The 12567-nt window shown below is 41.1% G+C and overlaps 1 pseudogene; it reads right to left on the bottom strand.

Moving 5' to 3' along the window:
- Nucleotides 1-29: 29 nt before the first annotated feature.
- LOC129354209 (D(1)-like dopamine receptor) lies at nucleotides 30-1470 on the bottom strand (annotated as a pseudogene).
- Between the last annotated feature and the right edge of the window lie 11097 nt (nucleotides 1471-12567).

Raw genomic sequence — 12567 nt, 5'->3', positions numbered from 1 at the left:
CTCTGGGTTCTGCTGGGTTCTGCTGGGTCCTATCCGTCCTGATGGACTTGTCCTGGTATGAAAACCTCGTTGTCCAGTTCTGCTGCTGACGTCATGGGTGTGATGGTTTCCAGGGAAACCTCGTCCTCCAGCTGGACGGCCGGAAGCAGCAGCAGCCTGCGGCTCGGAGACCCGCTGGAGATGTTGGACTCCTCGTCGAACCGGGCGCTCATGTCCTCCAGGGGGTCATCCAAGGTCATGCTCAGGTTGCGGGGCCGCTGCTGCTGCTGCGCGGGAACCAGCGCCTCCTTGTGGAGGGTGGTGTCGTGGCGGTAGGAGACCAGCTCGTTGCTGAAGTTCACGGCTTCCACCGCGGTGTTGGCGCAGACGCGGTTGCAGCCCAGGATGGTGGCGAAGGCCCGGCGGAAGTCCGCGTTGAAGGCGTAGATGACCGGGTTGAGGGAGGAGTTGGCCCAGCCGAACCACACGAACACGGTGAAGGTGGTGTCGCTGACGCACGGCGGGGTCGCAGAACGGGACGGTGCAGTTCAGTACGAAGAAGGGCAGCCAGCAGAACCAGAACACCCCCATGATGATGGACAGCGTCTTCAGAACCTTGGTTTCCTTCTTGAACGAAGACTTGAGCGACGCCTCGTCGGCGGCCCGGTGCTGCTGCTGCTGGTTCCGGGTCGCGCAGTGGTCCTGGTTCTGAGCCTGCTCCGCCGCCCGCTCCAGAGATGCGATTCTGCGGATTTGGGTCTGAGCGATCCGGTAGATCCGGGTGTAGGTGGCGATCATGATCAGAACCGGGATGTAGAAGCTGATGAGGGAGGAGGAGATGGCGTAGGTTCTGTTCAGGTTGGCCACGCAGCTCGTGGATGCCGAGGCGCTTCCGGTCAGGTTGGTGGAGTTGGTCCAGTTCCTGTCCAAGATGGCCGCCACTTCCTCCAGAGCCCGGTGCCAGTTCATCTGCACCGGGATCAGGGAGATGAGGATGGACAGCGTCCACGCCACGCCGATCATGACGAACGCCACGCGGTGCGTCATTTTCCGCTCGTACTTGAAGGGGCTGGCGATGGCCCAGTACCGGTCCACGCTGATGATGCACAGGTTGAGGATGGAGGCCGTGGAGCACATGATGTCAAAGGTGATCCACACGTCGCAGAACCGTCCGAACAGCCAGCGGTCGGTCACCTCGGTCACGGCCTCCCACGGCATCACCAGCACGGCCACGAACAGGTCGGACACGGCCAGCGAGATCACGAAGAAGTTGGTGACTTTGGACCGCAGGTGGCGGAACCTGATGACGGCGGCGCAGACCAGCGTGTTCCCGAGCAGCGTGGACACGATGAGCAGGAAGAGGACGCAGCCAATCAGGACGCGCAGTCCGTTCCCGCTGACGCCTTCCTCCTCTCCCTCTTCCTCACCGCCCATCCCGTCCAGTTCGGACAGAACTTGGGTGAAATTGCTCCACGCCGTGTAGTTTTCCATTTGCAGAACCAAATTCAACTCGCCTCAGATTGTCTCCCAGGATCAGAACCGGTTCGGTCCAAAGGAGGAGAGAGCAGCTGCTGAGTCCGCAGGTTCCGGTTCGAGGGCAGCCGGTCGGTTCCGTGTTTGGTGGACTCGACCCGCTCTGCGCTCTGTCCGCTGCAGGTAACAGACTCCTGTCCCCAGCGCTGCTGCAGCAGCTGCTGCAGCTGGCGCTGCTGCAGCATCATCCGCCTCCCTGCTGACGGAGCGCAGAGGATTTAATACAAACTATTTATTCATTAAAACCAAACATTTCATCTTGAAAATCTGTACATTCTTTCAGGTTTTATTTTCAAATCACTTTTAATAAAAGAAAATATTAAAATCAACCAAAAACAAAATAAAAACAAATTCTGTTAATATTTTTCACTGATTTAAATCAAATTGGATCCATTTTTCTTTATTTAATATCAGCGTTTTAATGCATTCATTTCATTTTGTTCATCCTGATTTTATTATGTCATTTATTTCTTTATTTTATTCCTCATTCTGTATGTTGCACTGCATCAGAATTTATTTTCAAATTATTCATATTTCTATCCATAATCAATTTTTGTTTAAATTCTCAACAATCCGTCATAAATCGATCAGCTTATGAAAAAACATTTTTCTTTTCTGTTTTTGATACTCTGGAAAATGAGATGCTTGTGTTTTTTTATCATATTAATCTTTAATGTTGTTATTTTTGGATTTTCTCATGAATAAAGTTTTAACAGAATATTTTTTCAGCCTGTTTGTGATTATCAGTAAAATTGTTAACTAAACTATTAAACACACTGATTATTGATCTTTACATTCAATACATAGATTAGCTTCTGTTTGTTTTGTCTTAATATATTCGGAATATTATAAGCAGGCGAGTCTTTTCATTCTACAGCGCCCTCTGCTGGCTGAATCCAGTTAACTCCGGGAAAGTTAAGAAACCTTTTGCTTCTGCACTCAGAAAATTTGACCAATGGTTACTCAAAAAATTGAGGCAACAAAGTGACACGTAATATAATTGAGTAGATTTTATGTTCTACAATAATGAGTAAAAAGTATTGAATATTTTAACTTAACTTAACTTAAAAAAATCAAGCACATCTTAATAAAAGCAACAGCTGAAATGTGTTGGATTTAGTAATATCAAGCCAAATGATAAGTTATATTGACAAAAAATATTTAGTAAATCCAACTCAATTTTACAAGGAAAATTATTTCTATTTACTAAGTTTCTGAGAAAAGATTATTTAGATTTACGAAATATCTGTGGGAAATTGATTCATATTTACTGTTAATCAAGGTGAAATTAATTTTATATTTATTAATTAAATGGCTGAAATTGATTTGGATTTACTAAAGATCAGCATAAAAATTATTTGGATTAAGTAAATAATATAAATGATATCAACTCATATTTTAGCACATTATTGCTTGATTCAACACATTAACACTGTTGTTAGTCATTTGTAGCTAAAATAATTGATAAATTCTAAGTTATTATTTGTGTCATAGGACTTTAAATCTATTCAATAATATTGAGTGTCACTTTGTTGCCATAATTTTTTTAAGTCTAATTTACACAATATACTGACCAAACTTGAGTGGCATCAAAAAACAACAAATTAAACAGCAGCAGCATTTCTTTGTGAAACTTTATAAAACGTAATTATCCAGCATCCAACAAGTGCAAAATTCCAAAATACAACAATAAAACAGAGAAGGGGCAATATACAATATATCAGTATCAAGTCAAAACATAGTGCCACTCTGCTCAAAGTATAGTTAACATGATTTTTTAGAGCCATCACATCAACAAAAATCAACTTGGACTCAGTTAAGCTTGCTTCAACAATTTATCAATCACATTAACATAGTTAACTTTATGTTTAAGAGGCATGCAGAGCACAACACAAGTATAAATCTTACCTGGGGAAAACACATGACAATATGTGAAGATGGGCGAGACCTTTGAGGCATAAAAACTTCCATTTTCTTGTTTTGCATGTTCATGCTACATCTTGTCACTGTGTTGGGGCCCTTGGCTCCGTGACACTTACTTTCCTTTTCGAAAAATAAGTTGAAAGACAGAACTGAACAAAAACATATTATATAAAGTGCAAATGAAACACAACAGCATTTTGCAGCCTGCAGATCATCACCCTTCAGTGGTGAAGCCTGCATGCACTCTCCAAAAAGGCAATAGTGGATTCTCTATGCTGTATAAAAGGGACAAGGGTTCATGTGACAGACCTGAACAGATCCAAAGCCATATAACAGGCCGCACTACCACATATGAGAACAAGGGTTCAGTCCTTAGAAAGGCTAGTTAACTGTAATGTACTGCAAGAAAAAATACACATGCAGAAATCCACTGAACTGAAAATTACCCAAATTTTAACTAACTTCACAGAGCATGTCACAAAGTTTTGCGTGTTGGTTTTGACAGTGACTTGTCTATTCCCTTTTGTTTAGTAAGGGTCCGTTTTCTTAAGCCATTAGTTTATTCCTGAGGCTGTTCACTTTTGTGGAGAGCTTTGAACTATCCAGTCCGAGGAGAAGTTTCTGAAACACTTCAAACGTGTATCTGAGCTTCTTTGGATAGGCAAGACTCATAGCATACACCAATCCAACAAGCATGGAGCAAGCCCTTGGAAAGTTACCCAGAGCAGTTAGAATTTTCACGCTGTCCACCACGATACCGATGTTTGGATCCTCTGACATGTTAGCTTTGATGTTGTAGATCTTCAGGCTTTGAACAGCAAGGTCCTGTGACACACTGTCTTCATCAGCATCCTGTAATAGCAAGAACATTGTGCATATTAGACAGTATAGCCAAAGGAGAAGGTTCCATTTCCCAAATTGCTTACAACTGTTTGGACAAGAAAATCTGGAGTTTGTCAGCCGTTGCTTGTAATGCACTCTATTTGTCAGTTTTTAGACAAATATGAGATAACACTAAAAATTTCCAACGAATACCAATTAGAAGAGATGAGATAAATCACCTACTTTATATTTTAATATCTACTTAAACTTACATCATACTCTTGTAAGAGTTGATCTGTAGATTCCCCAAGGTACATCATCAAACATCGAATGGTAACATCTCTGGTCATGTTGATGTCAGGATTGCTTGGAGTCTGAAATGAAAAAAATAAACACCGGGTGGTTTATATTACTGTTAATAAGCTCAAGGATCCTTCCTGTGCCATCTTGGGGACCAGTGTGATAAAACACTACTGAAACAAATTCTCATGCGATTATTTCATATTCCATTTATAAAGAAAATCACAGGCTAACCTCCAGTAAATTTAAGTAATATATTCCAGAAGTTTAAACACAAAATTTTCAGAATAAAATATTAGCAACCATGATGCTCAATGAAGGATAGCCTGCAATCTCAACCCCGTGCTTCCGCCCTTGGAGTGGAAGAGGTTCAGAAGTCGACGAGTATATCCATCTAGTTTGGACATGAACTTGGATTCAAGATGCACCATTGTGATTCTGTAAAACTCATCCTGGATCTGAAAGACAAATCATGAAACCAGTTTTAAAGCCTCAAATATTACAAACATACATACTGTTCTTACAACATTTTTCAAAAGCAAGAAGATGGATCAAATTTGATCTATAAAATAGATGACAGTAACGCAACACATTTTGTATCAAATAGCTAAATGCAGAATCACAAATGCAATCCTTCACATTGACTAGGAATATTTTTGATTAGCATGCACTTATAACTCATGTGAGACGGCTCAAATAGAGCGGGCCATCTGGCTTTAATTTTCTCTATACTGGGTGATTGGTTAATGATTTCGTTTCTTCTGTGTGCAAATGTTTTGGCCATTTTTCTTTTATCAATGCGTTGTTGTCCTCTTTCTTTACTTCAGTAAACAACTGAATCCTCTCTTGTTCTTGACTTTCTTCATCCTCTCCCTTTATGGTGCCTTTGTGTTTGATAAGATCACTGTTGTGAAGAGTAAAATAATCTTCAAATTTCACATCAAAATACTGAAGACTGAACTCAGTAGAAATCCCAAAGGTCTCCTTCACAATATTATGCAGCTCCTCCACAGTGGGCGGATGCCTGATGGGAGGACCAACTTCTCAATTCGGTCGTCAATTATTACTCTGAGTTTTGCCTCCATTTCTGCCATCCAGACAAGAATAGACAAAAGTTAAATATATTGTTATACAGTACATAAAAAACCTGTATAAAAAAAAACATTTATAAATAAAATCTGTGCTTATTTAAGTGGAACACCACACTTATAATCATAACATTAAATGTGTGTGCCATAATTATGATTATTAAATTGCTAAAATGTCAACAAAAAAGGATACTGTTGTTATATTTCCAGAACAATGGTTTTAAAAACAGATGTTATGAGATGTAAAGGTTAACATAATTTATCAAAATTACCTAAAACAAACAACAGATGTGACGTTTTAGTGTAACCAAGCGTTTTCCTCCCACACTGTATGCAGCCATGTACACTGTACATCACCAAGTTTCTGCTGCTCAACAAGAGCCATTTTGCCAGTGTTCTCTAGTTGAAAAGATCTAAAATGCTCTTCATGCCATGCTTGTAGTGACTTTACAATGAAATGTGCACGGTTGTTTAAAATGGATATCTGAATAATCTCAGCAAAGTCAGGAAGTCCCCCAGTAGAGCCATGAGGCAAGTCACTTTGCTCCATAGCAAGTGACAGTGTTAGCAAACTGCACGGAAGACAGAAGCGGTGATGTTTCTCTTCCTGTCTGTCTGAATGCAGCACATCTAAAGGCACCACAGATATATGCACATCAACAAATGCCAAACAATAAATATTAAAGTCAAAGATGCCCAAAACGGACTAACGAAGCATTTCTCTCAGTCTCTCTGTGGCAGCAGTCAGAACGAAGCTCTACGTACTGATTTCAACCCAACATTCACAGACGCATCTCACTGTTTATCTGTCAGTGTGAGCTGCAACCACAGTTGAAAGCAAAACGTTTTTCCGAGAAAACAGGAAAAAACGAGAAAGCCGTTTGTGCCATCTGAATGTAACTAACGTAACGTTAATGGAGAACCTCAGTGAGAGCCGGTGAACTGGGGTTTAGCAAAACACCAGCCACTGTGCTCAAATCACAATAACAGACGTTCCATGAGAAAGAAGAAACAGCGCACTTTGTCTCAAAATGTAAAACGGCTGATTTTTCTTCCGAAATGTGTAACGTTATAAAAACTGATTAGAAATCAGCTTTTAACATGCTACTTGAGTAAAAATGCTACTTGAGTACATTTTAATAGTAAAAACTAAATGCAGTAACTTTAAACGAAACTCTTAACTTGATTACCCTCTCACCGTTGAAAACAACGTCTGTTCCTCCATTATGGAGCCCAAACATGCTAGCTAGCTTGTTAAGGTGGGGGAGGGAGAGCTTGAGCTGAGGCCAAAAAACTACATTAAATAAAAGAGTAGCTTGTATTCTACGGCCACTATATATCGGTATTACGTTAGTCACATTAAATTGTGACAGAGACTACTTTTTCAATCATTGCGATGTATTTAGTCAAATCAAAGATGACTGACTTCGAATCCTTCACACTATAACTTTAAAGTTGCCATGTTTGGTCATTTGCAGTAACTTAAGACAACGTTTAACTGCTACAGACACTTGAATTGTTTTAACTAAGAACAATTAAAACATGTCTTACCTTTAAGCAAACGGTAGTCCATGAAATGCCAAGCAGACTGGATGTTCAAATGCTTTGGGGCGGGAAAAATAAAGGCCTCCCAATGAGTAAAATTTATCAATTTTCTGCACTTTTGACTTTACCAATGAAAATAAATAAATTCTACTTATTGTTTTTCTGCTGATTTTATTGAAATAAAAACCGAGTAGAATGCAATTAAAATATATTCAAAATTTGGTTAATTCAACTCAGTGAGATTCAAAACTGCACAAAGTCTTTTTTATTATGTATAGTTTGCTCTTATTTATTTAGTAAATATTACTTAACCCTGATCACACTTTTTTCAGTGTGGTTATTATCATGTTCAGAAAAGAATTTTATTCTGCATGGTTTATGTATTTCATCTCCAGGTGTTTTGTGACATTTTCACCACTTCGTGGGAAAACCTGAAAGGCCAGAATTATCTTTATAAATCAAATTATTATTTTAATAAGTTATTGGGTGAAAATATTAAATCACTGAATAATTCATTCAATAAATGAGTTTTATTTTGGGGATTCTGTTGAATTTCTACATTTCCTACATGAATATTAAAGTTAAAAATGAGTCAAGTTGTTGAATTTTATTGTTTTGCTCTGAACATAAGCAGCAGAATTATTATTATTATTATTATTATTATTATTATAAAAATGGTTGCTTTTGTAATCTGTGATGATGGATTTATCCACCAGATGGCGCCACTTTTCTTCTCGTCCGCCGTCAGAAAATAGATCATCATAAAATACAAGAACTTTAGAATATTTTATTTTATTTAAGTTCATAAAAATGGTTTGATTTGATATTTTTGTGTTATTAAAGTTACTATGGTAACCAGTTAGATTGTAAACTTCTTTACCAAAGTTTAGTTTTCTTTGTTTATTAACAAACTGAAGATAAACTGTTTATATGATTCTCCCCAAAACTTTGACTAAACCAAAACACCTTCATAGTTTGTTTGTAAACTATTTTACAGACGTTAAAACGTTACAAACGTTGGTAACATGCTGAGAATATCAGATGTAATCATTCAGTTTGGGATATTTTCCTCCATCTGTCATCAGATTTTGTTTTAGTTTTCAATCTCATGTCAGATAAAACTTGGAATCTGGTTTTGGAAATTATTCCAAATTTAAATTTAACTTTCTCAATGTTTTGCTATTTTGTGCTTTTTAACAGTTTCATTATTTATTGCTTGAAAGACAATAAGAAAAACAATATTATGTATTTTTTCAGAGGTAGAATTCAGAGGAAAACAGCATCTCCGTTTGAGCAGCGCTTTGCTTCAGGAGGAATGAAATGAACCAGTTCAGAAAATGGAGTCAGACGGTGAATCGTTCACACCTGCCTGGTCTGAACCTGATCTGAATCTAGTCTGAATCTGGTCTGAATCTGGTCTGAATCTGGTCTGAATCTGGTCTGAACCTGCTCTGAATCTGGTCTGAATCTAGCCTGAATCTGGTCTGAATCTGGTCTGAACCTGGTCTGAATCTGGTCTGAATCTGGTCTGAACCTGGTCTGAATCTGGTCTGAATCTGGTCTGAACCTGGTCTGAATCTGGTCTGAATCTGGTCTGAATCTGGTCTGAACCTGCTCTGAATCTGGTCTGAACCTGCTCTGAATCTGCTCTGAATCTGGTCTGAATCTGGTCTGAATCTGGTCTGAATCTGGTCTGAATCTGGTCTGAATCTGGTCTGAATCTGGTCTGAACCTGGTCTGAATCTGGTCTGAATCTGGTCTGAATCTGGTCTGAATCTGGTCTGAACCTGGTCTGAATCTGGTCTGAATCTGGTCTGAATCTGGTCTGAATCTGGTCTGAATCTGGTCTGAATCTGGTCTGAATCTGGTCTGAATCTAGTCTGAATCTGGTCTGAACCTGGTGTTTCCTCTGCTGCAGTTTGCAGCCTCTGCTCTGCAGCGGCTGTTCACTGTTTGCTTGTTGAACGCTCGCGTGTGTCGGAGCACATCGCTTCCAGGTTAAGGCAGAGTCGTCTTTGACGCAAGCAGGTAGATTGAGCTGGACCGCCGCCCGTCTCCTCACCTGTAATTACACCTGGTGGCAGTTGTGACGTTGAGGTGAAGAGTTGAAACTTAATGACTGTTTTGGTTGAGCTGTTGGGGCGGGGAGCTGCATGGTGTGTCTGTGGAGGACTTCTTGTCTGCAAACAGTTGTAAGTTGCAGCTCTTGTCGATGCATGCACTAATGCATTTGTGAAATCAGGCAAATGGCTGTGAAGTGATGGAGAAGCGCTGCGTTTATTCTGCAGGCGAACAGCATGTGGTAAACAAAGCTCTGCGGTTTGGAGGGAGCGGCTCCGTCTTCCTGATCACAGTAAACCTGGTTCTGTCTCTCTAAACTCCACCGCTTTGTGAAAACGGATCGCAGGATTTAACATGACGCCATGACTCACAGGTGAACTGGGTTTAATGGTTTCCACTGACTGATTCCTGACATTCTGGCTTCAGTTCCAAATAAAATCAAACATTTCTTTCCATCTGACTGTAAAAACTATTTCATTTCATTGCTTTATAGATCTCAGGCAACCAAACGTCAGTGAAACAGAAACAGCAGAAAACTCGACTCAGGTTATGATCACAAAGTCTTGAAGCTCAAATTCAGTTTTTTTTGTGCGTCACCTGAACGCCTCGCGCTGTGTTTGGGTTAAATCCTGCTCCTCCGGTTGGTCTTTTGGCGGTGGAGTCGTATGTGTGCCCACATCACCACCCACCACCACCATGCTTCCCTTCAAGATTTCAACTTTTTAAAACCTTTTCCTGACCTTTAACCTCTAATCAGCTAACTGAGGCCTGCAGACGAAGCTCGTCAGTTTTCTGATCTTCATGCTCTGACTTTAGTCTGAATGTTTTCATTGATCATTATTGGGAACTTTAACTTCTGTCTGTTTTCCTCAGTGAATAATTAATTCCTCAGAATGATGAACCTGAAGCTCCGGAGTCTGAAGACGCAGCAACAGAATCATCGACTGTTTGTGTCTGAATGTGATCAGAATCAGATTCTGCAGCGTGTTCGGTGGTCCGTCCCGATCCACTCGCTTTGTGTCTGGATTTAGAAACTTTTCCTCACAACAACACGGGATTTGGACCTCCAACCCGCTGCTGCAGTCCTGTGTGAAAAACAAACGTCTGGCGGTGAGAACGGGCCGGTTTGTTGTGGAGCTCACAGGAACCACATTTACATCCTCTGTTTAGTAAATCTAAGAGCAAAAGTAAAGTCGACTTAATTACAGGGTTTTATTTTGAAAGATCTTGTTGAATAAGAGACGAACTTGAGGCAGGTCGGTGTTCAAAGTGACTGACCGGCGGCTGGACCGGCGGCTGGACGGCGGCTGGACCGACGGCTGGACCGGCGGCTGGGCCGGCGGCTGGACCGGCGGCTGGACCGACGGCTGGACCGGCGGCTGAACCGGCGCCTGGACCGGCGGCTGGACCGGCGGCTGGACCGCGGCGGCTGACCGGCGGCTGGACCGGCGGCTGGACCGGCGGCTGGACCTGGTCAGGAACGACCCAGAGGATCCGGATCTCTACTGGTTTCTCTCAGCTATGTTGGTCTGACCTTCGGGTTCCAGGTTTTCCCTCCAGGATTCCAAAGGATCATCAGGATCTTTTTGAATCCTGATGATGTTCGTCAGTAAATCCGCTCTCCTCCATCCAGAAACTCAGTTTATCTCCCATGATTCCCTGAATCGCCGGCGACCCATCAGAGCAGGATTTAAGGATAAACATTGTCAGGTTTCAGAGAACAATGGCTGCATTGACAATAACTGGGAGACATGAAGCAGCCAGAGCCTCTGATTCTGCTGCGCAAAATAGTTTTAGATGTTTGAACCCAGTTTGGGTTTGGTTCTGTTCTGTCGAGGCATTTTCTCATTTCCTGTTTGGTATTCATCTCATTAAGTTCACTTTGGTTCTATCAAACTGCATCAGTGGCTCTTATTTTATTTATCGTGTGAAAAAAATTACACTTAAAATCTGACTTTAAAATAAAACATTAGATTTTGTTTCCTTTTCTAAGAACAGAAATTACAAATGTCAATCAATATTTTCAAAAAGTGACTTTAATTTCCATCATCAGTTTTGTGAGTTGAATATGAGAATAAAGTCGTAATATTAACAGATCACAGTGAAGAAGAAACTCCTGTTGCAGAAAACCTCTGCTTCACTAAAGCTTCTAAACGAGCCCACATCATCATCCCTCCACCACCGTGCTGGCAGGTGGAAGGTGACGGCCAACTTTAACCCTTCCTACAGCATTTCCCTAACCTTTTCATGACCTTTAACCTTTACCCTGTCTGTAGGTTGGAGGCAGGCTAACCTACAGCTTCCTGCTCTGAATCTGCTGAGATTCTGACTCGTCTTCCTCTTGAGAATAATCTTCCTCTCTGCAGACTTCAGATAGTTTGAAGATGACCTTTGAACTCTTCCCAGGTTGATGGGCAGCGACATTTACTTCTCCTAGGTCAGCGCCGATATGTTTGCTGCACCTGCATCAAGTTTTTCCACTTTAGCTCTATTTTTGTTTGATAGGAACTGACACTGTTGAGGTTAGATTTAAAGAATTGCAGGAATTAGCAGGAGAAAAACGAAAGAAACACTCGTCTTTCTCAACTGTTTTTCTCTGCTGTCCTTTAGTGAAGCTGCAGATCACAAAGCAGGACTGACACCTGAACCCCTGACTGATTGCAGCGTTTGGGCAGAAAGCCTTTTAGATGCGACTGTGAACTCTGAGCAGCTCACACGTTCATAAATATTTACAGTGGGAGCAGACGGAAGCCATGTTGGGTCAGAGGAGGAGAGCAGAGATAAGCTCTGTTTAAAGAAGCAGGAAGATGAATCTGAAAGTATTCATAACCCTCCAGCATTCCTGCATTACTCTGCATTCATGTAAATGTTTCATCATGAGACAGAAAAGGTCGTGTTTAAAAATAAAATCGGAAAAATCTCCCAAAATTCCTGCAGAAGTGAATCTGAGTCCAGCTGCAGAGGTTCTGGTTCTGGCCTCCCAGGTTCTCTACAGAACAATCAGCATCATGAATAAACGGCCAGATATTATGGGATGTTATATCAGTGATGTCCAAATTGTGGCCCGGGGCCATTTGTGGCTCTTGAACTGAGTTTGTTTGGCCCCTGAAGTTTAGACCAAATCTGGTCAACAAAATGGAAAATAACGGATGATCCCAAAATGTGAAAACTGTTTTCTTTTAATAAAGCAAAACTCCAAACCCTGCTTTATGTTCTGGATGTTTATTGAGTTACAAATTTCATAAAAATGTTGATAAAACTGAAAAAAAAAAAAATCCAACAAAGTTATATTTGCATTCTTAATTTAGTGAAGTTT

The sequence above is a fragment of the Poeciliopsis prolifica genome, unplaced genomic scaffold, assembly GCF_027474105.1.
Source record: "Poeciliopsis prolifica strain line A6 unplaced genomic scaffold, Auburn_PproV2 SCAFFOLD106, whole genome shotgun sequence".
In the NCBI taxonomy this organism is placed as follows: Eukaryota; Metazoa; Chordata; class Actinopteri; order Cyprinodontiformes; family Poeciliidae; genus Poeciliopsis; species Poeciliopsis prolifica.
The sequence above is the reverse complement of the archived record's forward strand: the minus strand, read 5'-3'. Positions and strand labels throughout refer to the sequence as shown.